We start from the raw sequence: 24,162 nt of genomic DNA on the forward strand, positions 1-24,162 counted from the left end.
TTAGGTATTTATCAGCACACCACTGGATTGCATTCATCTGGGACTCTGGACCCACCTCTTTCTGTTCTGTCACCACCATTCTCCTCTCACACCTACCGTCTTTCTCGTGGTGCTCATTGCAACCAGATGACCCAACTTCTGCTACCCTGGCATTCTGCCTGAAACCTGCTGCCATGCTGAGCTGTGCAGGTCTAATATGTCCACTCTGGTTTTGTGATCCATGCAGATCCAGCCTTTGCCTCTGTAGCCTCGCTTTTGTCCACTTCCCCCCCCCACACACACACACACACCTTGCCTGGTGCCCTTTCCTCTTTTGGCTTTGCAGGAGTCTACAGGTGGCCAAAGTCTCATACAGACCAGTCTAGCCCATACTCCGAGTCATATCCCCCCAAATGAGCAACAAGCTCATCTCTCATTGGTTGGAGTGTGTCTATTTGCGTGCTGTCCAAAGTGAGAGCCCATAGTAGCTGGCACCCTGGGGCAAATTAAAAGCAGATGGTGTGAGGGGAGGAAGCAGGCTGGTCCAGGCAGCCAGGGGCAGATTAGGTCTCCAGCTCCTACTTCTTGCCGCTTCCTAACTGGGCTTTCTTGAGTGGCCTACTGTCTTCAGGTGTAGCCTGCTGGCATGATTCAGGAGGCCTGGATTGTAGTCCCAGCTGACTGCTGTGTGACATCAGACAACGTACTGGGCCTCGGTTTTCACATCTCCACCATGGGAGCTACCCCTAACTGGCACCCAGTGTCCATGTACACACTTGATAAACCAGGAAGCCTCATGCCTGTGTGAAGTGACATTGCTCTCTGCACAGTTACGGTTTGATCTCTTTGGCTCTCAGTCTTCAGGGATCATAAAAAACAATAGCTCTCGTTTTATTGAGCCCTTACTTAAAAGTGAGGTATTGTGCTATGCATGTTTATCAGTTAGTTATTGATGCATAACCAGCCACCCCAAAACTCAGAGACTCAAACAACAAGCATCTATTTAGCTCTTGAATCTGTGGGTCAGTGATTTAGGGTGAACTTGGCCAAGTAGTGTTTTGGGTCTCATGCCTGGCAGATGGCTGATCAGCTGGATACAGGGGGTGACAAGATTGTATGTCCCTAATCATCCAGCAGTCAGTCCCTTCTAGTTTATTCACATGGTAGAGACAGGTCTAGGGAGAGAGAGTGAACACACACGAGGCTTCTTGAGGCCTAGGTTTGGCTCTGGGATGTCGCTTTTGCCACATTCTATTGGCAAAAAAAGAAAGAAAAAAAATCACAAGGCCAACGTCAGTTTAATGGGTGGAGAAACAGATTCTACCCTTCAAGGGGGGAGGTGAAAAGTCGCATTGCAAAGGGTGTGGATACCAGGAGGGGTAGAGAATTGGGGCCATTTCTGCACTCAATTTACCAAAGCATCTTTCATGTGTGATCTCACTTAATACCCTTAACCACCTTAGGAAAAAGCTACTATTATGATCTTCATTTTACAAATGAGAAAACTGCTGTCTAAAGGGCTGTGGTCGCAGGTCCCACAGCTCGCAAATCCAGAGTTGGGCTGTGAACCTATGCCATCTGACTATAGAGTGTGCTCTCCTCTGCACCCTGCTGGCTCCTTGTTCAGACTTGGGGATGGGGGAGAAGGACACTCAGGAAGAGTTCACAGGACAGAGGGTAGAGTCCGCAAAAGGATGATGGGTGGATGGTGGCGGACGCTTGCTGTTGGGTTTGTCAGGGGCTGCCATCAGAGACCTGGCCCTTTCCTCCATGGGGAAGCGGAGAGGGGCCACAAGAAGGTCAGCCCCACTGCCTTCTCTGGCTTTTCCTCTCTGTCCTGGTAAGGCCACTGGGCCGTTGGCAGGGGTGTGGAACTCTGTGGTTACCAGAGCTGTCTTACACCTGGCCGTGTATGCAGATGCAGGCAGGCAGGACTCAATTCATTGGGTAGCCCCTCGCCTCAAAATGGGGTGGTAAGTGGGCTGGTGAGAGGCCTGTGTACATTCATAAACCAGCTGATTGAAAAGCAATATTTCAGATAAATACAAGCCAGCGATCTATCAGTGGTTGTAATAAAACCCAGGCTTCAGGCTGTGATTTTATTTTGAAATAATAAGAATTGCTTGATTCTTTTTACTTGAGTTACCATGGTAATTCCGGCATGGAGCAGTGTTATATTGATTTAGAAAGTGGACAGTAATATTTCTTTTGTGTTATTCTGTTTCTAGGCCTTGATTTCTAATTTCCACTTGGAGATTACTTTTATAAATTTCTTAAGTCCTTCCACTTTTTTTCCTCTCACAGTATAATTTTCCTCTCATACGCTGCTATGTTCTGAGCTTATTGGTTTGCTCTTATTTTAAATTAAACTTGGTGGTTTCAAATATTGAAATGACATCTTTGTCTGTGTCTGTACTTTGGTTTAGCAAAATATTACAGTCTGACGCTTTCTGCTTAATAATTTAAGGGAAGCGTTCTGTCGGCCCTCACTGGGTGCTGATAACTTATGACTCAACCAACACAGGCCTTAAACTCCTGACATTTTAATATTGTGTGGCGGGAGCAGCCGCCCCTCCGCTCTGATTCTCAGTGGAGAAAAATCCGAGTGGTACCCCAGAAGGGAGTTTTAATAATTCAACTTTGCCGGTTGGCACAAATGACTTGATAGGGGGAGGGAGACCCGCTCTTCCCAGAGAAGTGGGAGCAGCTCTGGCTTGTGTGGCTAGGGCCCATAGCCAGCACTGACTCCATCCTGTCTTTCCTCCCCCTCCCAATCTTTGAAAACTCTAATTCCTGATCCCTGGTCACAGATTGTCCAGGAAGGGGGCTACCTATGGGTACCATCAGAATGCTTGAACTCTCCGTTTCTCAGTTTTCCTATGTGTAAAACAAGTGGAACTAGCATGGGCCTTGAGTCAGACAGACTCGGTTCAAATCCCACCTCAGCCGCATAATAATTCTTAATAGTAAATTGTAATGGTAATTCTAACTAGTCGAATGTGTGTGATCGAATGGCTGTGATCGGGACCACCTTTTAGGTCTGTTGATCCTTCAATAAGCAAAGCCCTTGATGTTCTCGTAGGTGATTGGTGCAGTTTCCCTAATCTTCCTAGGCTTTTGGTGAGGAACAGGGGAGAAAATGGAAGTGGGTGTGCTGTGGAATGCTTGCTCTGCTCCAGATGTGCCTGGGGTTCAGAGCCCTGGGAGAGTTGCTCTTTGAAAAGGCTCCAGGGCTGTGGTGTCAAGAAGAGGTAGGTCAGCTCTGCCCACTTTCCTAGTCTGCCCAGTGGAGAGCAGGGGGCCTAGCTAGGGCAGGCTGGAGAGCAGGCTCTGTCCCCTGGGCTCCTCTCCTCACAACACTCCACAGTAGGAACAGCATCTCAGCCCCCAGCTGTCCAACAGTTTAGCAAAGACTGGGCTCCAGAGGGAAGCTCACAACCACACGGATGGCAGGGCAGAGATCTGCCGGCCGGGCCCCTTCTCTGTGGCCTGAGGAAAGTCCCTCTCGTCCTGTGGATATACGCCTGTGAGGCGGTGTATTAGTCATCAGTTGCTCTATAACAAATCACAACTTAACAGCTTAAAACAACACCCATTTATTCTCTCAGAGTTTCCGTGGGTCAGGAGTCTGGGAACGGCTTAGCTCCGTCCTGCTCAGGGTCTCTCAGACCACAATTAAGGTGCTGGCCTGGGCTGCGGTCTCATCTTAAGATTCATCTGGGAATTGAGCTTTCAAGCTTACTCATTTGGTTGTTGGCAGGATTCAGTGCCTCGTGCGCTGATGGACGAAGGCCTCCGTTTCTCGCTGACTGTGGGTAGGAAGCTGCCTCAGTTCCATGCCACGTGGACATCTCCAACATGGCAGCTTGCTTCCTTAAAGCCATTAAGAGAGTGTCTGCTAGCAAGCAGGAAGTCACAGTCTTTTATAATCTGTGACACATCTAATCACAGATATGACATTCCATCACTTTTGTTGTATTTTCTTTCTTGGGAGCAAGTCACTAGGTCCAGCTCACATTCAAGTAAATGGAGGAGGGAGATTACACGGGGCATGAATACCAGGAAACAGAGGATTGTTGGGGACCATCTTAAAAATTGAGAGGTCAGCTTCTGGAATAGCATCTCAGAAACCAGGTGTCCAACAGTTTAGCTGTTCCCAGAGAGCCTGAATCACCAGCCCCATCCCTGGGAGGACGAGTGCCTCTGCTTCCTATGTCACCTCATGCCAGGGATGCCAGAGCCTGTCATTTAATCTTCATAGCACTCATGATATGCTGGGAGATCAAATACTAGCCCCATTTTGCAGAGGAGTAGGTTGTGCCCAGAGAGGGAAAGACACTTGCCTGAAATAGCCCAGCAGGTTGGTATGTGGCAGAGTTCAGATGAGAACGAGGCCTCTGCCTCCCACAAACTTGGGGAGGTGGTCATAAAAACACTCCCAGGTCCTCCCTGGCTCTGGAGGTGAGAGGGGATGTCACTGATTGTAAACACATACATACAGGGACCAGGGCTGGGGTGGACGATGCTGGATTCCTTTTTTTTCACAGATAATAAGTTTGCTGAGGACATTAGGAGCTTGCAAAGCAGCTGTCTGTTACCCCAGGCTCTCTTCTCACTCGGTGGCCATACCCTTAGAGGAGGTGAAGGTGGCCCCTTCCTGAGCCAGCCTCCCTGCAGCTATTGGGCTGAGGGCCTCAACCCCTCACTGACAGTTGCCAGGTATGGTGGAGCCTGAGCAGAGGCCACTTCAGCAGTTGCTTGCACAGGCGCAGGGCTTAAGGAGGCTCTCCAGTGGGCTGAAACACAGGGCTGGGAGCCAGAACTCCTTAAGCCACCACCTGGCTCTGCCACCAGCTCACAGTATGTCCCTGGGCAGGCCCCTTCCCCTCTTGGATCTAGGTTTAGCCTTACATTTCAAGGGCTGCTGGTTGCTGATGCCTCATACATGGTACTGTGTATGGAGGCAGGACAGTTGCTGGGGAAATGGGTGTGGTGAGGCCAAGGCCAGAAAAAAGAAACCACCTGATGAGGTTTTTTGTCTTTCCTTGATTTCCTGGGGTCAACAGAAGGACAGATCCCAGCTGAGAGCATTTGTGGGCACTGGCCCTCCGTATTTGGTCTTGCCACATTTGAATCTAGGTGGATGGTCCCATCCCTGGCTGTGTCCAGGCAGAGGGGACCCCTGGAGCAGGCCCAAAGCCTGGACTCCAGTGAGCAGGAGTCACAGCCTCATGCCTGAGAGGATCCTGGTCAATTACCTCCTTTGATGGTGGGGAAACTAAGGCACCAAGAAACACGTCTCCTCTCAGCTAAGTGTCTGAGATACTTCGAGTAGAAAAGTCTGGGACCCAACAGAGGCTGCATGTGTGGAATGTCAGGGCTGCATCCCAGTCTCTCAGAGGCTGTCTCTTATAGGCAGCTGCTCCCACCTCAGCCAGAAGCTGTTCCCCATCTGCGAAGGCATCTTGGCAGGGGCTAGGCCCCTGGGGGAGCAGTGGGCAGGGCTCCCTTAGGTACCCGGTTCTGACCTGGTACTCAGCCCAAGTGCAGAGTGTGATGTTTTGACCTGCCCTTTTGCTCCAGTGATGTTTTCACACTACTCTTTGATCCTCAGAATGCTTTATCAGATCAGTGCTAAAATATGCTTTATACATGAGACTAACATCTCATTAGTATTATTTAAAATGCCAAAAAAAAAAAAGATCCAGGAAAAAATTAAAATTGGTTGACATAATTAACACAAAGCAAAACTGGCAACAGCTAAGGCTGCACCTGGTAAAATATGTTATTGACTAAAAATTGACAGAAGAATCCAATCTTCCCGATAAAATTTAGATCTGCAGAAATTGGCTCAGGAAATATTTTCTGGTAGAAATAATTGCCACAAAAGAAATCTCAACAGTGGCAAAAGCTCTGATTTGTAAGATTTATTGTGAGCCAAAAGCTGATCATGAACCAAATCATCAGTTAGAATTTAAAAATAATTGATCCCGATGAAAATGATTGCAATAAAATAAAAATAGGGAAGAAAGAAATGGTTTAACACTAGTGAATAGGAAATTGATCAAGGAATCAAACTGATTTAATGTAGCTATTAAGAACCACTTTCTCGATGAAAAATCATCAGTGTTGGTATAATTCTTATCAAAATATAGGTGTCAGGGGCTAGCCCCTCGTAGTAGATGCTTAGTAAATACTTGTTGAGTGAACAGTGAATGAATGAATGAATTACCAGGTGAAGGAGTCCAGGAGAGGAGCAGAGAGAATCATAAGGATTCCTTTCATCCCAGAGAGAGGACAGATGTACATTTTATTAAGATCACTGGGCTAGTCTGGAGCATTTTCCAACACCACCAAGCTGACTCAGAGGTCACCGACTGAGCGTCCTACAGTTTAACCCAATTCTGACACTATCTACCTGGAGTTAACATCAGATTCCGCAGGTTAAGGGCTCAGTCCCACCAGACTGCCCCCACTTCAGAGGCCTGGCCTCTGCCGTGAGCTGACACTCAGTGACATCCGTGTATGACCACGCCTGCCTGGCTGTGCAGGCCTGGACACCTAGCTGGCCCACTCCATCCTGTCTCAGGGCTATACACTGTCCCCCGGGGCCCACACTCCCAGGAGCTCTGCCTTTCCTTCCAGGGTAAAGGTTTTGGATTCCGTACCCCAAGAAGAGAGAAACCCCTGTAGCACCAGCTCAGCGGATTTGAAATCTTTAAAATTCTTCAAAAGAAACCTCAGCTGCATTAGGGTGTGACAACTTACTGCAGAGCTAGCTTTCTTTTGACTTTTGGGAGAAGGAATAAGCCTGGGCTTTGGATTCCAGGCCTGCTCTGCCATCTTCTGACAGTGAGATCTCAGGCAAGTATTGCTCTACCACCCACTGTTGTGTGACCCCGAGTAAACCATCGCCTCTCTGAACTTCAGTTTCCTCAGACGTAAATTAGAGCCCAAAGCAACCTCCCTGTCTCTTGCAGAGAACTCAAATGGAAGAAAATGTCTTCATGTGTTGGCCAGCGGGACAGCGCTTGTGCCCATCTGGTGACAATGCAGTGGCTACATAAAGTGAAGGGTGCCTGCAACCCCTCCTCCTGCCACCCTTTACCCCCGAGAGGTTATCTCATCCCCAGGCCCCATAGGACTTTGGAAGAGAAGTTGGGAGCCCTGGGAATAGTTTCCCCAGAGGCGGTTTCCTGAGACAGCGTCCTTTGATGAAACAAGGAAGATTCATGGAGCCAGCCTCATGCCTAGAAAATGGACATTTGGCCCAAGGCCCAGATGTCCCTCTCAAGTGACCAGAGGTGTCCTGTATCCTACTTGGGGTTTCTTCCCACATGTGAAAGAGTTGGAGGTTGGTCTCCCTGCTGAGATGAGGCCTGAGGTACCATACCCCTTATCCTAACCTTGGTCCTCTCTCCCAGACTCGGGGCAGCCTTGTGTACCCTGCCACAGAGTGGGCCTGGCTACCCTGCTGGCCAGGATACTTCATCTTGAATCACCCTCAGATAAGCCACAAAGGGTACGTACTCTCTCTGTGGCCTGGACACTGCCCTCCCTCCAGCAGTTTTCATTGGACCCAAAGGCAGAAGGAAGAATGATGCCTTCCTCCCTGGCCTCCCTGGCCTGGATCTGAACTTGTACACCTCTGTCTGGGGTGGGGCTCACAGGCCCTGGGAGAGGGCAGCCTCTTTACTGTACCTCCGCTGGCCCTGGAGAGCCTCCCTACGATCCTATTCATTAGGCACATGCCATAATTGGCGGACAAGTTTAAGGTCTGAAAGCGGGACCTTTCCCATGGGCATGCCTGGTTTGCAGTTAGGGCATTGCAGCTAGGGCACAGGCCTCAGAGGATACAGAAATTTCAACAAAGAGAGACCTGGGAAAACAAAACAAATACAGTGGCAGAAGCAAATGGGTCAGAGAAGAGTGATGGATCCAGTAAGGTCTGAGTTTCCTGGAAAGCAGAGCTGAAAAAGTGGGTACGGTCAAATTTCTGGATGGAGGAGACTGGGGAGGGAGGCTCGGGGGTGCTCTGGAGCCCTTTCCTCCCAGCTGATGGGCGATGGGCTGACCAGGGCCTGGCCTGTCTGTGAGGGCTGGCTGCTGGAGCTCCTAGGATCCCCTCTCTTGACCCTAGGAATTAATATTTTATGAACTGATTTATCCTGTTCTCAAAGGAATTTTGTTCTGTTTTTATTTATAACAACTTTATTGAGATATAATTTGCATGCTGCAATATCAATCTTTTTAAAATGTACAGTTCAGTGTTTTTTAGTATACGTAGAGTTGTGCAACTATCACCATCATCTAATTCAAGAATATTTTCATCACCCTAAAAAGAAACTCCTACCCATTGCAGTCACTCCCCATTCTCCTCCTTTCTGGTGACCACTAATTTACTTTCTGTCTGTATGGATTTGCCTGTTCTGGACATTTCATATAAATGGAATCATGCAAGGTGTGGTCTTTATGGCTGACTTCTTTCCTAGCATAATGTTTTCAAGGTTCATTTCAACGTTGTAGCATGTACTTCCTTTTTATGGGCAAATAATATTTCATTATATGTATACATCACATTTTATTTATCTCTTCATCAGTTGATGGACATTTGGGTTGTTTCTGCTTTTTAGCTATTATGAATAATGCTGCTATGAACATTCATATACAAGTTTTTGTGCAGACATCTGTTTTCATTTTTCTTGGGTATGTATGAGGTATGATCAAAAAATATGCTGAATGTTTAAATTAAAAAAAAATTATAGTAAAAGACACATTGCCATTAGTCCTCCTCAAAATACTCCCCCTCACTTCAAGCACACTTATCGTTCCTGCCACTTTCTGAAGCAGTTCCGAAAGTCCTCTTTCAGGAGTGTCTTTAGTTGCCCTGTCATGGCTTCCTTGATGTCCTGAACCAATTCAAAACGTTTACCTTCCATTTCATGGTCATTTTGACTCTGGGGAAGAGCCAGAAGTCACACGGTGCCAGATCCGGTGAATAAGGTAGATGAGGACACACCGTAATGTGGTGTTTTTGTTTTGTGTGTTTTTATTGGGGAACAGTGTGCCTCTTCTGGGCCCACCAGCGCTAAGTGATTGTCCTTCAGTCTAGTTGTGGAGGGCGCAGCTCAGCTCCAAGTCCAGTCGCCGTTTTCAATCTTTAGTTGCAGGGGGCGCAGCCCACCATCCCATGCAGGAATTGAACTGGCAACCTTGTTGAGAGCTCGCGCTCTAACCAACTGAGCCATCGGGCTGCCCCTCTGGAAGCTCAGCAGCAGCTCGTTGTCTTCAATCTAGTTGTGGAGGGCGCAGCCCACCGGCCCATGTGGGAATCGAACCGGCATCCCTGCTGCTCAGAGCTCGTGCTCTAAACAAGTGAGCCACCCTGCCGCCCCTGTAATGTTTTTATTTGACAAAAATTGCCATACCAGAAGTGATGTGTGACACGGAGTGTTGTCATGATGGAGGATGAAACTATTTGCCCATTCCATGTTAATGTGTTGTTTGTGATACATGATTTACGGCACACTTTAAAACATACCTTCTCTCAACTGTAGCTCACACCCAACTGACTGCACCAAACGAGTTGAAACTTGTCACAGACTCTTACTAAGGTTCGATGCCCACTTCCTGTATTGAAGATCCCTGTCTTTCCATTGGATGGCTCTCGGTAGCAGCATTCACCATATTTTGTGATCACAATGGAAAGGCTTCATGTCACACACTGCTTCTGGTATGGCAATTTCTGTCAAATGAAAACATCACGGTGTGTCCTCATCCACCTATTCACTGGATCTGGCACCGTGCGACTTCTGGCTCTTCCCCAAAGTCAAAATGACCGTGAAAGGTAAACATTTTGAATCAATTCAGGACATCAAGGCAGCCACGACAGCACAACTAAAGATATTCATGAAAGAGGACTTTCAGAACGGCTTCAGAAAGTGGCAAGAATGATGGGATAAGTGTGTTTGAAGTGAGGGAGTATTTTGAGGGGGATTATGGCAATGTGTCTTCCCCCTCTTCTTTTGCCTGCTCCCCGCCACACACTCCAGTTCAAGCTGTTTTTTCTCAGTCTAGTTGTGTAGGACACAGCTCCCTGGCCCATGCTGGTATTAGAGCCTTGCGCTCCCCTGGCTGAGGCAATCTGTCGCCGGTTGTCGGTCGGCCGCTCACAGCAGCTCACGGCAGCCCACAGCAGCACACAGCAGCCCGCGCCCACTCACGATGTCTGCTGGCCACTCATGCTGGCTGCCAGCCACTCACACTGACCACTTCTGGCAACACACAGCAGCCCATGGCAGCTCACACCGACCTCCGGCTGCTCACGGCAGCCCAGCTCCAGGGAGAGTTGTTGTTCACAATCTTAGCTGTAGAGGGCGCAGCTCACTGGCCCATGCAGGAATTGAACCAGCGACCTCAGCACTAGGAGCATGGCACTCCAACCACTTGAGCCACTGGACTGGCCTGGCAATGTGTCTTTTACTGTAATAATTTTTTTTTTTAATTTAAACATTCACCATATTGTTTGATCACACCTCATATTTTGGAGTAGAATTGCTAGGTCATATGGTAACTCTGTGTTTAGGGTTATTTGTTTTTAATTTCAAATAAACCATGCAAGAATGTGGAGGAGAGAAACCATCCTTGGCTGGCTGAGCTTTGGGAAGGGAGGTTGCCTGCAGTCTGATCCCCTGGGCTCCTAAGGTTTAGTGGATCCTTGGGTAAGTCCTTTCCTTTGCTGGCTTCAGTTTTCTGATCAGTGAAATGGGGTGCTTACAGATCCCTGCTCACCTCAAGGATTTTGGGTAGTAATTGCCACTTATATAGCATGTCAAGGACTGCAAAGCACTCTGCTTGTTTTAGCTGCTCTGGGTGGGTTTTTTTGTTTGTTTTTTGCCTCATGAGTTAGGTGTTATTACTCTGCTGATGGGGAAGCTGAAGCTCAGAGAGGCTGACGGCCTTGATTGGGTTTACATTTGGGGCCAATGGCAGAGCCTGAACTTGAACCCGGACTCATCAGACACCAGATCCCTGGCCTGAACGCCTGCTTCAAGTGTGTCTCTGGGAAAGGCAGGACTCTGTACTCAGGAAAGCCCTGCCTGAGCAGTCACCATATTCTGTTCTCCATCCTGGGTACTGAGAAACCAGTGCCCAGACATGGTCAGATGTGGGTTCTGAAGCAAAACGGTGCTGTGGGAATAAGGACTTTGCAAAAGTCCGCTTTTTAGCTGTGAACTTTGGATAAGTTGCTGTGTGACTTTGGATAAGTTGCTCCACCTCTCTGAGCCTCAATTTCCCCATCCATAAAATTGAAACAATAATTGCTACTCATAGCACTGAACAAGAACATGGTAAGATGTCACATAGGAAATGCCAAGCCTGATGCCAGACACATAGAAGGTGTTAGGGATACAGTTATGGAGCACCCAAAAAGGAATTGAAGAGGATGCAGAGTACTATGGGACCATTGAGATGTGGCTGGCTTTTGGGCTGGTCAAGGCTGACGTTAAGGAGGAACTTGGCCTGGCCAGGAAGGTGAGAGAAAGTCCCAGCATTCTTCAGTCTGGGGCTGCCAGAAACCAGGAGAGTTTTCAGGGGTCTCACAAAAACCTCCTGTCTCAAGAGTTTGTGGACAGACCCTGCTGGTACCCCCAATCCTCACTCCGGGCCCAGCCCAGATGCCTGAGAAGGGGGCTTGCATGACTGCCTTACTTAGCCTGAGTGGTAATAAAACACTTTAAATTTATTGTGACATTTGGATTTAATTAAAAAGTACACACTTAGGGAAGTAGAACATAATGGGGAGAGAGGCAGGGTGGCTTTTCCCCTCCTTTCTTCCCCAAACTAATTAGCGTTGTATTTTAAATTGTTTATGTGCCGCTAATCATCGTAATAAATCATTTATACTGAAAGAGACACACTCGGCTGTGCCCGCCGCGCAGGTTCCGCTCGCCAGGCTCTATCGCGAACAAATTGATCTGGAAGTGAATTTATTAACCACTGGGGAAGAAATCATTAGTGCTTTCTCTAAACATTCCCCAGGTACGCTTTATTGCTGCAGTTTATGCTGTAACTAAAAGGAGCATTACCCAGGCCTGTGTTGTAATTTCCTTGCAGAGTCTGCAGCCCACTCCCAAGCCAGGGGCGGGAGGGGTTAGGGAGTCCCTGCCTCCTCTCCCTTATGTGGTCTGGTGACTCCAGCCCCTTCCCAGTGCTCCTCATTCCAGAAGAGGCTTCCTGTGAGGTCTCTGAAGGCCCAAGGGCTTGGCTACCCCTTCTGTTGCTTCTCAACAGAAGAGTGGTTCACGGTGGTTCATGTTTATGTCTCAGGAGTGTGGCTTAAAGTTGGGGTTTAGTCTCAGATTTGGAGAACTGGCAGGTAGGGGCTTTGAGGTCATTGGGATCAAAGAGGTTTATCATGGACCACACCCCTCTCCCCTCCCCTCCCCTGAGATGGGGAAGGCCTCAGTGGTGGGCTGATTGTACTCTTGGAAGAAATATGGCTGAGCGGGTGTGTAGACAGGAGCAGGGGGCCACAGCTGGCGATGCCAGGACCATCCTCCTCCAGCCCAAGCCTCCCAAGGCCCTCTACTCCGGGCCCTGCAGCTTCCTCCAAGATTTGGCTGGAGCAGCCTGTTCTGCTCAGCTTCTTCATGAGGCCTGCTGCCCTGTGTCTCCCTGTCCACCTCAAAATGCTGATCCTGGAACAGTGCTCAGTACCCCACACGTGGTCTAACAGGTGAAAGACGACAGCATGCTTGTCAGCTCCCTGTCTGCAGTCACCATGCCTTGGGGAAGGCAGCCTGCGGCCACACCACCGTCCCAGCAACCAGGCTGCCTGGCTCCCAGATGACACTTTCTCTCCTTTTGCAGTGGGGACCCAGATTGCTCTCACTGCACAGGGCCTGCGCTCTAAGATGCTCACAGCAGGCTTTCTCCCGCCGGGTTTCCAGAAGGGAAAGTCACTTCTGAACCAGAATCTTCTCCCTGGGAGCCCAGGCTGGTGGAGGATACAAATCTCTGCCTGTCTGACTCCAAAGCTTGCATTCTAAATGACTTCAGCCACTGGTGCCCCATGAGCTTCCTCAGCCAGGTTGCGGGGTGAAGGGGAGCTGGTCCACATGGGCCTTGCCCTCAAGCTCCTCTCATCCAGGTCTGCAAAGGAGGGTGGAGAAAACCCTGGAACTGCACCTCAGGTGCGTACCCCAGAGGCAGTGCTGTGTCAGCGAGAATCTAAGGGGCTCCTGTCCCTGCATCTCCTGGTGACAGGGTCCGGAGTCTCCCCCTAGCCTGCTTGCTTTCCTCTCCTCGTCCAGCCCAGTGGCTAGCAGATGGGCTTTGACTGCTTCAAGGAGGAAGCAGGACCCAGCAGCTGGCTGGGCCAAGTCTGCCTGGAGGGTCCCCTCTTTGCGTCTGGAGAACACATTTAAAAGTTTGAATTCAAAATTGATTTTGAAGGGCCCTAATCTCCGATCCCCTGGCGCTCACGGTGTGTCTGCTGCTCCTGCCAGACTCTCGTTTTCTGGTTCAGCGCCTTAGTGCTCACGTCCCTGATGCTGTGAAATTGAGACTCGTTTGAGAGTCTGTGCCCTCCTCCTCCTCTGCGGAGATTGCAGGCCCCTTGGGAGCCCTATTTCATTCGATGGGTGACACGAGCTTTTCGGGTGCCCAGGGAGCAGCTGAGTTGCTGTCTGGGGAATGCAGCTTACAGATGCTTCCCCGCTGGTCCCCAGAGCTGTGCGGCTCCAAGGAGCCTCCTGTCAAGGGGCCTGGAGTTTTTCTGTAGCAAACTTCAGGATTTTTTACTCCCACTGGCCCCCAAAGGTTCAGACTAGAGTGGAAGAGTGGTCACATCTGTAAGCCAAGGAGCCTCAGGTGGGGAGTTGGGGAGGATAGGTCTATGCCAGGGGAGAAGGGGGCCCAGGCCACAGATGCTAAGGGAAAGACTGAGCTGCTGAGGTTACACAGATGCCTGAGCTCTGGGGCTCCATCCCCACTCCCCAGGGGGTCGGGATGGAGTAATTATAGGCAAGGGGGATGTATGAAGGGGGCTTCATGCTTCATGGGTCTGCAGGGGCTAAAGGACAGGATTACTGCCCCTTGATCTAAGGGCTACAAGGTTTATATTTGCATAAGAGCTGTCATTTCTCAGCTGGGTCCCTGGGTGGACCTCTCAAAAATCCAGATTGTGGCAGGCAGGACCCATGTACTGCCACAGCTGGATCTGCTTCGTTTGTTAGGGCCACAAAGCTACAGGTGCCTAGAGGTGTGTGGCATGGGGCAGCGACAGCCTGATCAGGACTCCCGTTTCTGGGGAGCCTGCCTGTCTGCATCGGCCCACTCTGGCCAGCAGACTCTTGCCAGTAACATCTGGATAGATTACACTCAGTCTCTTCATTCATTAACTGAACTGATGGTTAAAAAGTGACTGCTGCGGGGCTCAACTCCAGGCACACAATGGTGAACAAACTAGACAGGGCCCCCAAAATAGGCCTTCATGGGCCTTACATTCTTATGAGAAAAACCAATAGTTCTTCTTAAGTAAAATCACAGAAAAGTAAAACAATTACAAATTGTGATAGAAACTCAGAAGGAAATGACCAGGGATTCATTTAAATAAGGAAATGAGGTCAAGGAAGGCCTTTCTGAGGATATAGCATTTAAGCTGAAGCCCAAAGATGAGAAGGAGCCAGCCACATAAAGAGGCAGAAGGGTGTTCTGGGAAGGGGGAAATAGCATGTTCAAAGGCCCTGAGGCAGAAGAGAATGTGGCTGGAGCGTAGTATGGGAAGGGGAGGCAGGGGCCAGACCACATAAGGTTATCATCGGGTTGACGAGGAGTGTAGATTTTATTCCAGGCCACTGGAAGTTATGGAAGGGTTTCAAGCTGAGCAGTGACGTGACCTTTGTTTTGAAAGATTTCCCCCGTTGCTGTGTGAAGAATGGACGGCAGATACTAGACACAAGAGTGTGGTGGGGCGCTATGCTGATGGTGTGGTGAACGATGGTGGTGACTCCGGAAGTGGAAAGAAGCAAGTAGGCTGGGGAGCAGGAGTCAGCAGGGGAGGATGGATGAGGATGACAGAAGATCTGAAGATGACTGAGCATCTCAGTGGGTGATGGTGTTTATGGTGAAGGGAAGCCTGGGGTGAGGGGCCAGGTTTTGGGGAGGAGCGCTCGAGTCCTATTTTGGACCTATTGCTTTCAAGATACATTTGAAACTTTACAGAGACCACTAGAAAGTTGGAAGACAATGCCTGATGCAATTAACGAAAGCATCATTCCCCATGACAAACTCCAAAGAGCACGTGCAGCTTCTGATGTCTGTAAGTTCCCCTCACTAAAGAACGCAGAACCCTGTGTGCGGTGTGAGACCATATTTGATTTGCACCTATCCCAGGATCTTTCAGTGCGTGGCCCAGGCCCCGTGCAAGTTCTCGACTGGGTCCCCTAAAGCTGTTGCCTGACACAGTGCTGTGTTGCGTTTGGCTTCCCTCAGCAATGAGGTGTGTGTGGAAGCTCCTCGGCCCCTTCATCCCCAGACACTGGACACCACTTTCCTAAAAAGATTTGCCTCCAACAAAACGCACTGAAAAATGCCTGGCGCTTCGCACTCCTGCACAGGAATGGCTCCTCTGGGAACACTGGGGATCAGAAGCCCGGCCTAGCTGATGTGTCACTGCAAGGGGGCTTTAGAGCCGCCTTCTTCTGGCAGTGTCCAGATTGGGTCCAAGCAGAAGTTTATTGTCCCCATTGCTTAGGAAAAAAAATGATGCAGATGCTGCCTCTGGCCCTGAGATAGAGCAGGGAGGGGCTGGGCCCAGCGGCCTGGGTCTGAAGCCCCGCTTAGCCTCTCGCAGGCTTGCCCTTGGACAGGTTGTGTGATGTCACTGACCTCAGGGTCGCGATGAGGATAAGAGTTAATGAGTGTAAAGCACTTGGCACATAGTAGGCATTCAGTAAGGGGTATTATCATGTGGTTGACCATGACTGTAGTGGCTGCAGGTGTTTGGGGATATGACTGGGCAGTGCTTTCCTTTGGCTTTCTCTACTGCGGTGGACTGTGGAGACCAGAAGGAACTGGGCACTGCAGAGCAAGCTGGCATTACTGGGCCTCCTGAAATGTCTTACCCTGAGCCAGCCCCTCTCCGGGACCCCTCCCTCCCCCACCTCCTCATTCACACACAAGCCCCTGGTTGAGGCTCCCCCCATTATTGTGGCTCAAGGTCTGGAGCTCCCATCTCTCCCCACACAGCTGGGACCCTCAGACTGCTCTCCTGAGGACATGTGCCGTCTCGAGATTTCTTTGTCCCACTCAAGGCTACAATGCAAACATCTCAGGTTTGCTTCCCTTCCCAGCCCCTATCCTGCTCCCTTTCTAGCTCCTATCCCCTCTTTGTCCTTAGTTTCTGGCCCCACCCAGATGCCCTCTAAGATCCCACAGCAGCCACAGCTGCTAAAGGACCAACAGGGAGCAGAAACAGCCTGTGACCCACCAGAGCATGGAGAGAGTGCCTTGCCTGGGCCTCGTTCTTCCTGGTCTTAGCCTAGGCCCAGCTCTAAGCATGCCCCCCCTCCCCCACAACCCCCTGCCCCAGCATCACCTGGCATCCAGGCTGCACAGGAGCACCTGGATGCTGCCCCAGGGAGCCTTCCTCACCCAGGCTGTGCGAGAGGCCGTGGGGCATGTGCTGGAGGGGAGAACCTGAGCTCTGGAGTCTGGCAGGCTGGGGCTCCAGACCCTGTCCTGCACTCTTCCGGCTGTGTGACCTTGGGTAAGGGCCTGAACCTCCCTGGGCTTCTGTTTCCTCATCTGTTGAATGGGGGTGATCATTTAGTACCTCAGAGTCAATATGAGGATTCACTGAGATGACAGAGGTAGCAAGAGCTGAGGAAATGGTGGGCTTTCTGAAGAGGCACACCTGGTCCTGACTAAGGGGTCTCCATCTCAGTTCTTTTCATTTTAGTTGAGGTATAACATATATGCAGTAAATTGCACAGGTCTCAAATGTTCAATCCAGTGAATTTTTACATATGTATGCACTCGTTTAAACACTGCCCAGATCAAGATAGAGGACATTTCCAGCACCTCAGCAGGGTTCCTCACGCCTCCTGTCAGGTAATAATAACCCTTTTATTCTGACATCTGTCACCATAGATCGGTTTTGCCTGTTTGGGAATTATATATAAATGGAATTATATAATATGTGCCTTTTTGTGTCTGGCTTCTTTCATTCAACATTATGCTGTCTGATTCATCCATATTGTTGTATCAGTGATTCATTCTTTTTCATTGCTGGGGACTATTTTATTTATTGTATGAATATACCATAATTTATTAGCCATTTTACTGTTGATGGACATTTGTGTTGTTTTCATTTGGGGTTATGATGAAGAAAATTGCTATGAACATCCTTGCATATTTCCTTTGACAGACATAAGCTCTCTTTTCTAGTGGGCGTATAACTAGGAATAGAATGGTTGGTTCATGAGATGTGCATAAGTTTTCTTAGCTGATTTTTTAACGCTACTGTGTCAAACATTGTTGTCAGTACTTCATGTAAATTATCTCATCCTCACAATAATTCCTTAAAGTAGACTGTCCTCATTTAGCAGGTGAGTAGACTGAGGCAGAGCTAGGAAGTAGTGCAGCCAGAATTCAAGCGGATGCCATCTGTCTGCAGGCCCCACGATCCTGGCAGATACACTGCCTGCCCCTCTTCTCAGACTCCCTCCAGGGGCAGTCCCAGAGGGAAAGGGGCCAGTCCCTCCACTGAGCTGACCAGTTCTCCATGAGCTGAGCCTCCCAGCCTCCCTCAGTGGCCCCAGCGGGGAGTTAGAGACCACAGACCCTTCTTCTGTCCCTCATCTAGCCCAATAAGCATGCCACCTGCGAGTGGGTACGCAAAGGGGCGGCAATGAGCATGCTCTGGGTGGCTGTAGCCACACGTTTCAACAGTTGTTCTCGTTGGCTTTTGATTCCAAATGAGTAGGAAATGCTATTAGTTCAGGCCTCACCCGCCGCATGGCAAGGCCCTGGGATAGGAGTGCAGTGAGACGAGAAATTGTGGAGATAAAACTGGTGTGAAATGGAGGCCTTCTCACAAGGCTGGATGTGTCCGTGCGAAATGAAGTTACTTCTGAGAAAAAGAGATTTAAAGAGATTCTGCAGAATTAGATTACACTTTCAAATTTCCTTATTAAATGGGATTGATGCCAAGGAGGGGCCCCTGGCTGGCTCCGTTCAGGATTCTACTCTGCATTTCCAGGCCCGGGCATGGGGCCCAGGTGGGTGCAAGCACCATGCAAGTGGTAGGGACCCAGCTTCCTGAAGGCCGCAGAGCTCACCTTTCCAGCAGCTGAACTGCGTGTGATGATTGTGGAACGTTCTGGATAACTTTTGCCCCGCCACATGGGTCCATGTGGGTGAAGCCTAGGGAGCTCCCACTCTTCAATTTTCTTGGGAAAGTGGTATTGAGAACAGAGCACCAGGCCTCTTATTGGTGGGTTTTGTTTAAATTAGAGCATGATTTTGAGCTACGATCCACAATTTTGGAAATGAAGTTTTTCAAAAGGCAGTAAAGGTGCATGTGACTGCTCATGCCCATGTGTGTATATTGCACAGCTCATCCACGTATGTGTGTGCTTGGATGCACGTGTATGTATTTTCATGCAACTTACTGAGCAGCTACTATATCTAGCACTGTGCTGGGTACTGGAATAAAATTGTTGTGAGGAGAATACACAGACACAGTCCCGCCTCTTGTGGACCCAGTGTACACGTGTGTGATTATGTGTGCATGTATTTGTGTACTGCTGCATGTATTTGCACATGTGTCCTGCATCTGTGTACCTTCCATGTTTCCTAATCTCTGTAATGCTTCCCGCCTGGGTCTGTGGCACCTCAGAAGTTAGCAGCACACAGGCTGGCAGCATAGCAGATGAGTCCAGTGCTTGGGCCCTGAACACAGACTGCCAGGGTTCACATCCCAGCTCAGTCCCATACTAACCATGTCACCCATGACAAATCATAATTTTTCTCGTGCCTCAGTTTCCCCATTGTTAAAATGGGAATAATAACCTATTTCATACGGCAGTTGTGAGCCAAGCACTTGCAAGTTGAGCATTGCTAATTCTTCCATCAGTGTCATCTCCCTACAGATTACCCTTAGCCCTGGGAAAGCCCAGCCAGGCTCCTTGCCTGCCCCAGAGGAGGGGAGGGCACCCATGGTGAGAAAGGGAAGCCCCAGAACTGTACTGGGCGACTGTGCTGAGCTCTGTGGGTACAGGTTTGGAACCAGTACTGAGGCACAAGGAGAGATTATGGGAAGTACTAAGGCCAGACCTGCCTGTGCCCTCAGGTTTGCTTCAGAGCAGCCGGAGGGTCCTGCCCTGAGCTGTCACGCCCTGGGGTGCCACAGCAACCCTTTCCCACTTGACTGGACACTGAGGCAGCCTATCAGATAGATGGGACTGATTTCCTTCTTCAGTGACCACTAGACTGTCCTCTGGGTGGTGCTGGGCTCTAGCCAGTGCCTGTGGGACTTGAACTACGGTGGCACATTCATAGCAGTTTATTCTCCTCAAAATAAGTGCCCATCACTACTTTAGGGACCTGAGATGGAGCTATGACAGAGGTCTTCCTTTCCCTTGTGCTGAACGGGATGACACTAATCAGAGCTAGCTTTTTTTGTTTTAATTTTATTGGGGAATATTGGGGGACAGTGTGTTCCTCCAGGGCCCATCAGCTCCAAGTCGTTGTCCTTCAATCTAATTGTGGAGGGCGCAGCTCAGCTCCAAGTCCAGTTGTGGTTTTCAGTCTTCAGTTGCAGGGGGCGCAGCCCACGATCCCATGTGGGAATTGAACTGGCAACCTTCTTGCTGAGAGCTCGGGCTCTAACCAACTGAGCCATCTGGCCGCCCCCAGAGCCAGCATTTGACTGCCAGGTCAAGTTAGTTCTAAACACTTCACATACATTAACTCCTTTATTCCTCATGGTAACCCTACGAGATGAGTACTCTTTCACACTTATTTTATAACAAAGAAAACGGAGGCACAGAGGAGTTAAAGTCATACAGTCAAAGGTGTCAGACAAGCCCAAATTGAAAGATATTTCATAAAATAACTGGCCTGTTCTTTAAAAAAATGCCCGTGTCGTGAAGCACAAAGAAAGGCTTAGGGATTCTTCCAGATTTAAGTAGACTAAATGACAACTGAATGCAATGCATGATCCAGAATTTTATCTTGCTGTAAAAGATATTATTTGGGGGCACTGGTGAAATCTGAATGAGGTTTGTAAATTAGAAAATAGTATTATATGAATGATAATTTCCTGGTTTTGATAATTGTACTATGCTTGTGTGCGTCAGTGTCCTTGCTTTTGGGAAATACATACCAAAGTATTTAAGGATATAAGGGCTTCATCTCTAAAACCAACTCTCAAATGAGTCAGGAAAAATATTATAGGTAGGTAGATAGCTAGATAGGTAGGTAGGTAGATAGATAGATAGATATAAAGTAAAAATGATAAAACGTTCATAGTTAGGGAATCTAGGTGAAGGATATACAAGAATTCTTTTTATTCTTGCAACTTTTCTCAACAGTTGAGATTATGTCAAGATAAAAAGTTAAAGGAGAAAGAAAACAGGTGTCATAGCAGGGAAGGCAGGTGACCTGGAGTGCATGTGAAACTGCCAGTTCCCGTTTGTCGGTCCCCTCTGGTGGCCAGACTGTGCTGTGGCTTCATATGGATAACCTATTCTATCCTCCCTGCAGTCTGTGTGGAAAGAGATTCTTATGACCCCTACTTCACAGATGCAAGTCAGAAAGGTGATGGGGTTTGCTCTAGGCTCTCCAGCTACTTAGGACAGTTCCCAGACTAGAAAGTAGATTCTCTGAGTTCAAGGTCTGTGCTCTTTGTCTCAACCCCACTGTTGACTCTGAACTTCAGGGAATAGTGGGATGGACAGGACAAGACTACTTCCTGGAGCAGCGGTGGAGTGAGGGCCCTGGGACAGAAACAGACAAGATCCATTGCTGGATGGAAAGGGGTATTATTCCAGGTTTCTGCAGGGAGCAGAGCCTGCAGTGCCAAGCAGGACATACTGGCAGGAGGGAGGGGGCCTCCAAAGGTAGGTAGAGTTGCAATGGTAGCCACAATGGCTGCCAGCAGGGGAGCCACAGGCTTGGATGCCTGGAGTGACCTGGGGCTGGGTACGGTGGGCATTAGGGGGCAGAGGACTGGCCTTAGAGAAGGAGCTCTCTGGGAGACAGCGGGAGTGCTCCAGAGCCAGACGCAGCCTGCTGGCCGAGCTGGAGGCATCAGTGGGACCAGGAACTGGAGGCTTGGCAGTTTGGAAAAGTCCACCTGCCGGCTCTGAAAGGCCACCTGGCTTGAGATAGGTGGGATAGGAATTGCTGTGGACTTGGGTATGGCTGGCAGACCTCCTGGGGGGTCCGTGTGAAGAGGAGGGCTTCTCTCCTGGATGCAGGAAGAGCTGAATGACCTCTGGCAGTCCCTCCCAGTCACCCGGACTGTCTGGCTTTTCCCCAGATTAAAGAGCTGAAGGTAAGTGTCTGGCGGCCAGATGAGTCAGACGGGGAAGCTGCCTCCTTCCACTGTCAGCCTGCCCTGGGTAGAGGCAGGGTAGGGATTTGGCCTGTCTCCCCTCAGATGTCCCCTCCACACCCTGAGATTTGATGGGAACACATGAACTGAGTGAAATGGTTTATTTTGCCGGGTCCCCTGTGTATGTCTGAGTGTGCGTCAGTGCGTGCGGGCAGTCACAAACATCATCCATTGTAAAATATCAGTGTTTTCATGGGTGAGTAGTAATTACTGGGTAATGCTTTAAAACCTTTCCTGAAGGAGCGCAAAGCTGTTTTTTTCTAAAGTCAGGAGTACATTAAAAGGATTACCATGTAGATTTGATTTTTAGATAACACTAAAATGGATCCCAAATGGACTTCAGCGAAGGGATGCTATCTCCTTAATGGAAAGTGCATGGCCGGAGGCTCAGCTCCCAGAGCCAGGCAGGGGAGGGAGGCAGGGAAGAGGTGTCTGCAGGGCCGACTGGCGGGCTGGTGGGGGCTGGAGAGGGAGGGCGGGAGGGAGAGCCCAGACCCTCTGGGGAGCAGGAGCCGTACATGCACCCAGAGAGCCCCCTTACCTTTCCAGGAGTGTTTTCAAGTTTCCTGGACTAGCCCAGGGAGAGCAAACACAGTGTGGGGAGGAGTGAGACTTCTCCCAGGACCTCAACCTTTTCCAGGCAGAGAAAGCTCAAGGTCCCCAGATGCTCTGAGACCTAAGCCAGGCTGGCCCCAGTATTCTGTGTCTCGGTGGACATCAGACGCTGGCAGACGCCACGTGGCTTCTTACGAGTTCTCCAGGGCCCAGGAAGCAGAGTTCAGCGCCCTGAAGCAGGGTGCCCAGGCCTTACAAACACCCAGCCTGGGCACACGTGGGGGCCGGGGCCGGGGGCCGCTGGCTTGTGGCTTTGCTCCTCATGACTTCCTTGGGTCCTCTAGGGGCCAGGTCCCACCAATAATGGAATTGCCGGCTAGTGCTGTGGCTCATAGCCCTGCAGGCTCAGCAGCCAGGCATTCCGGGGCCCGAGCTTAGAAGGCCAGTCTGTCCAGGATCCAAGTCAGAGGAAGATGGAGCAGGGTAGATGCTCCTAGTGCTGAGATCCCCCATCATTTGGGGGTAAAACATAGTTGGCCTAGTGTACCCCCTGAGTATGGATGTTCCAGCCATTCACCACCACCACCCCCTCCCCAGTTAGAGCACAAATATAGAGACCTGGCTGCTAGGGAGGGAGCCAGCCCTGCTGCCAGTTCAGGTGAGCAAAGGGAAAGCAGCATGGGGCGCTGTACTAGAGGGCTGGCCTGAGATTCTCCAAGTTGGTAGATATGCTGGCAGGGTGATCCCTCCACAGGCCCCAGAGACAATAGCCCCACCCTGGGACTCCCAGACCTTCCCACATCCAGCTCTCTTAACCCCTTCCCCATTTGCCCACACCTAGTTCCTCCCTGTAGGCTAGGCCTTGGAAGGAGCCCCTCAGGCTCCCTTTAGCTCTCGGGGGTGCCTGGTCCCCAGCTGGCCGCCACAGGCTCCTTAGAGCTGTGACCAGGCTGGACCCCGCCAGAGGAGACAGGTAGGCCTGAGCACAGACTCATCCTGAGCCCCATCACTCTCTTAGACCAATTAACCTTCAGAGCTGCATTAAGGAAATCAGGCAGCAAACTGCCCAGCTAGCAGACAGCCCTGCGGGGCCTGGAGGAGGGAGAAGAGAGGCCACAGCAGCCTGCAGTGTGTCCTCCCTGCCCTCACCTGTCCTCATGCTCCTGGGCTTGGGCGGCCCCCCTGAGTCCAGGGGCCACCCCCTCTCCAAGAGAAGTCTGAGGAGGCAATGAGGCTGAGAAAGAGCACAGGACGGGGAAGGGCCCCTTGGAACCAGCTTCTGTAGTGGCCTACACTAGCCCCTTGGACTGTCTGAGCCTCAGTTTCCCCCTCTGTAGAAGGAGACCATTTGCCTGGAAGAACTCTGAGGGCCCATTTGAACTGACCTGTGAGATTTTGAAACTGAGGCCTCCTGGAGGCTGTGGTTCTCCTCTGAAGCCTGAGGAAGGGTCATACCTGGAATTAGGAAGGGAAAGGAAGCAGCTGAAATTCTGAGCTGGAGCAGTAGGGGGGGGGAGGGGGGGTTGGGAGCTGAACCCAGAGCCCTGGAGAGTACAGGGATCCTTTGGAAAGGATGGGGCCAGGAGGAGGGCAGACTTCAGGGGCTTGTTGGAAAGCTGGGAAGCAGGAAGGGGTGGGAGGTTCCCTCCAGAGTCAGCCCGTCCGTCCACTGGAGCCTTGGTGAGGGAAGGAGCACCTCCATCCCAGCCGCCTTCATGAGAGGCTCACAGGTCCCTCCTCTCCCCATCACCCGTCCCGCTTGGGGCTCTGAGTCTCCCTGCACTCTTCTCCAAGCCTACACTCGTGCCTCAGGGCTCCACACGGATGTCCAGGCTCCCAGATGACACCTGACATCTGTCCACATCTCCTCAACTGACCCTCCCAGCGGTCACTGCTTGTGGCCCCAGGGTCAGGCGCTAGGAGCCTATGTTGCAGTGCCTATGCCTACACTCTGTGCCTGCACTCTGTGCCTGCACGCATGGGTTTGAGCGATGCACATG

At 50.3% G+C, this 24,162-nt stretch overlaps 1 protein-coding gene across 5 annotated transcripts in view; it reads left to right on the forward strand.

Moving 5' to 3' along the window:
• Positions 1-24,162, forward strand: part of LMO1 (LIM domain only 1) — a 51,217-nt gene that overhangs the window by 21,410 nt on the left and 5,645 nt on the right. The window lies entirely within an intron of this gene.

This window comes from Rhinolophus ferrumequinum, chromosome 11 (assembly GCF_004115265.2).
Source record: "Rhinolophus ferrumequinum isolate MPI-CBG mRhiFer1 chromosome 11, mRhiFer1_v1.p, whole genome shotgun sequence".
NCBI classification, from domain to species: domain Eukaryota; kingdom Metazoa; phylum Chordata; class Mammalia; order Chiroptera; family Rhinolophidae; genus Rhinolophus; species Rhinolophus ferrumequinum.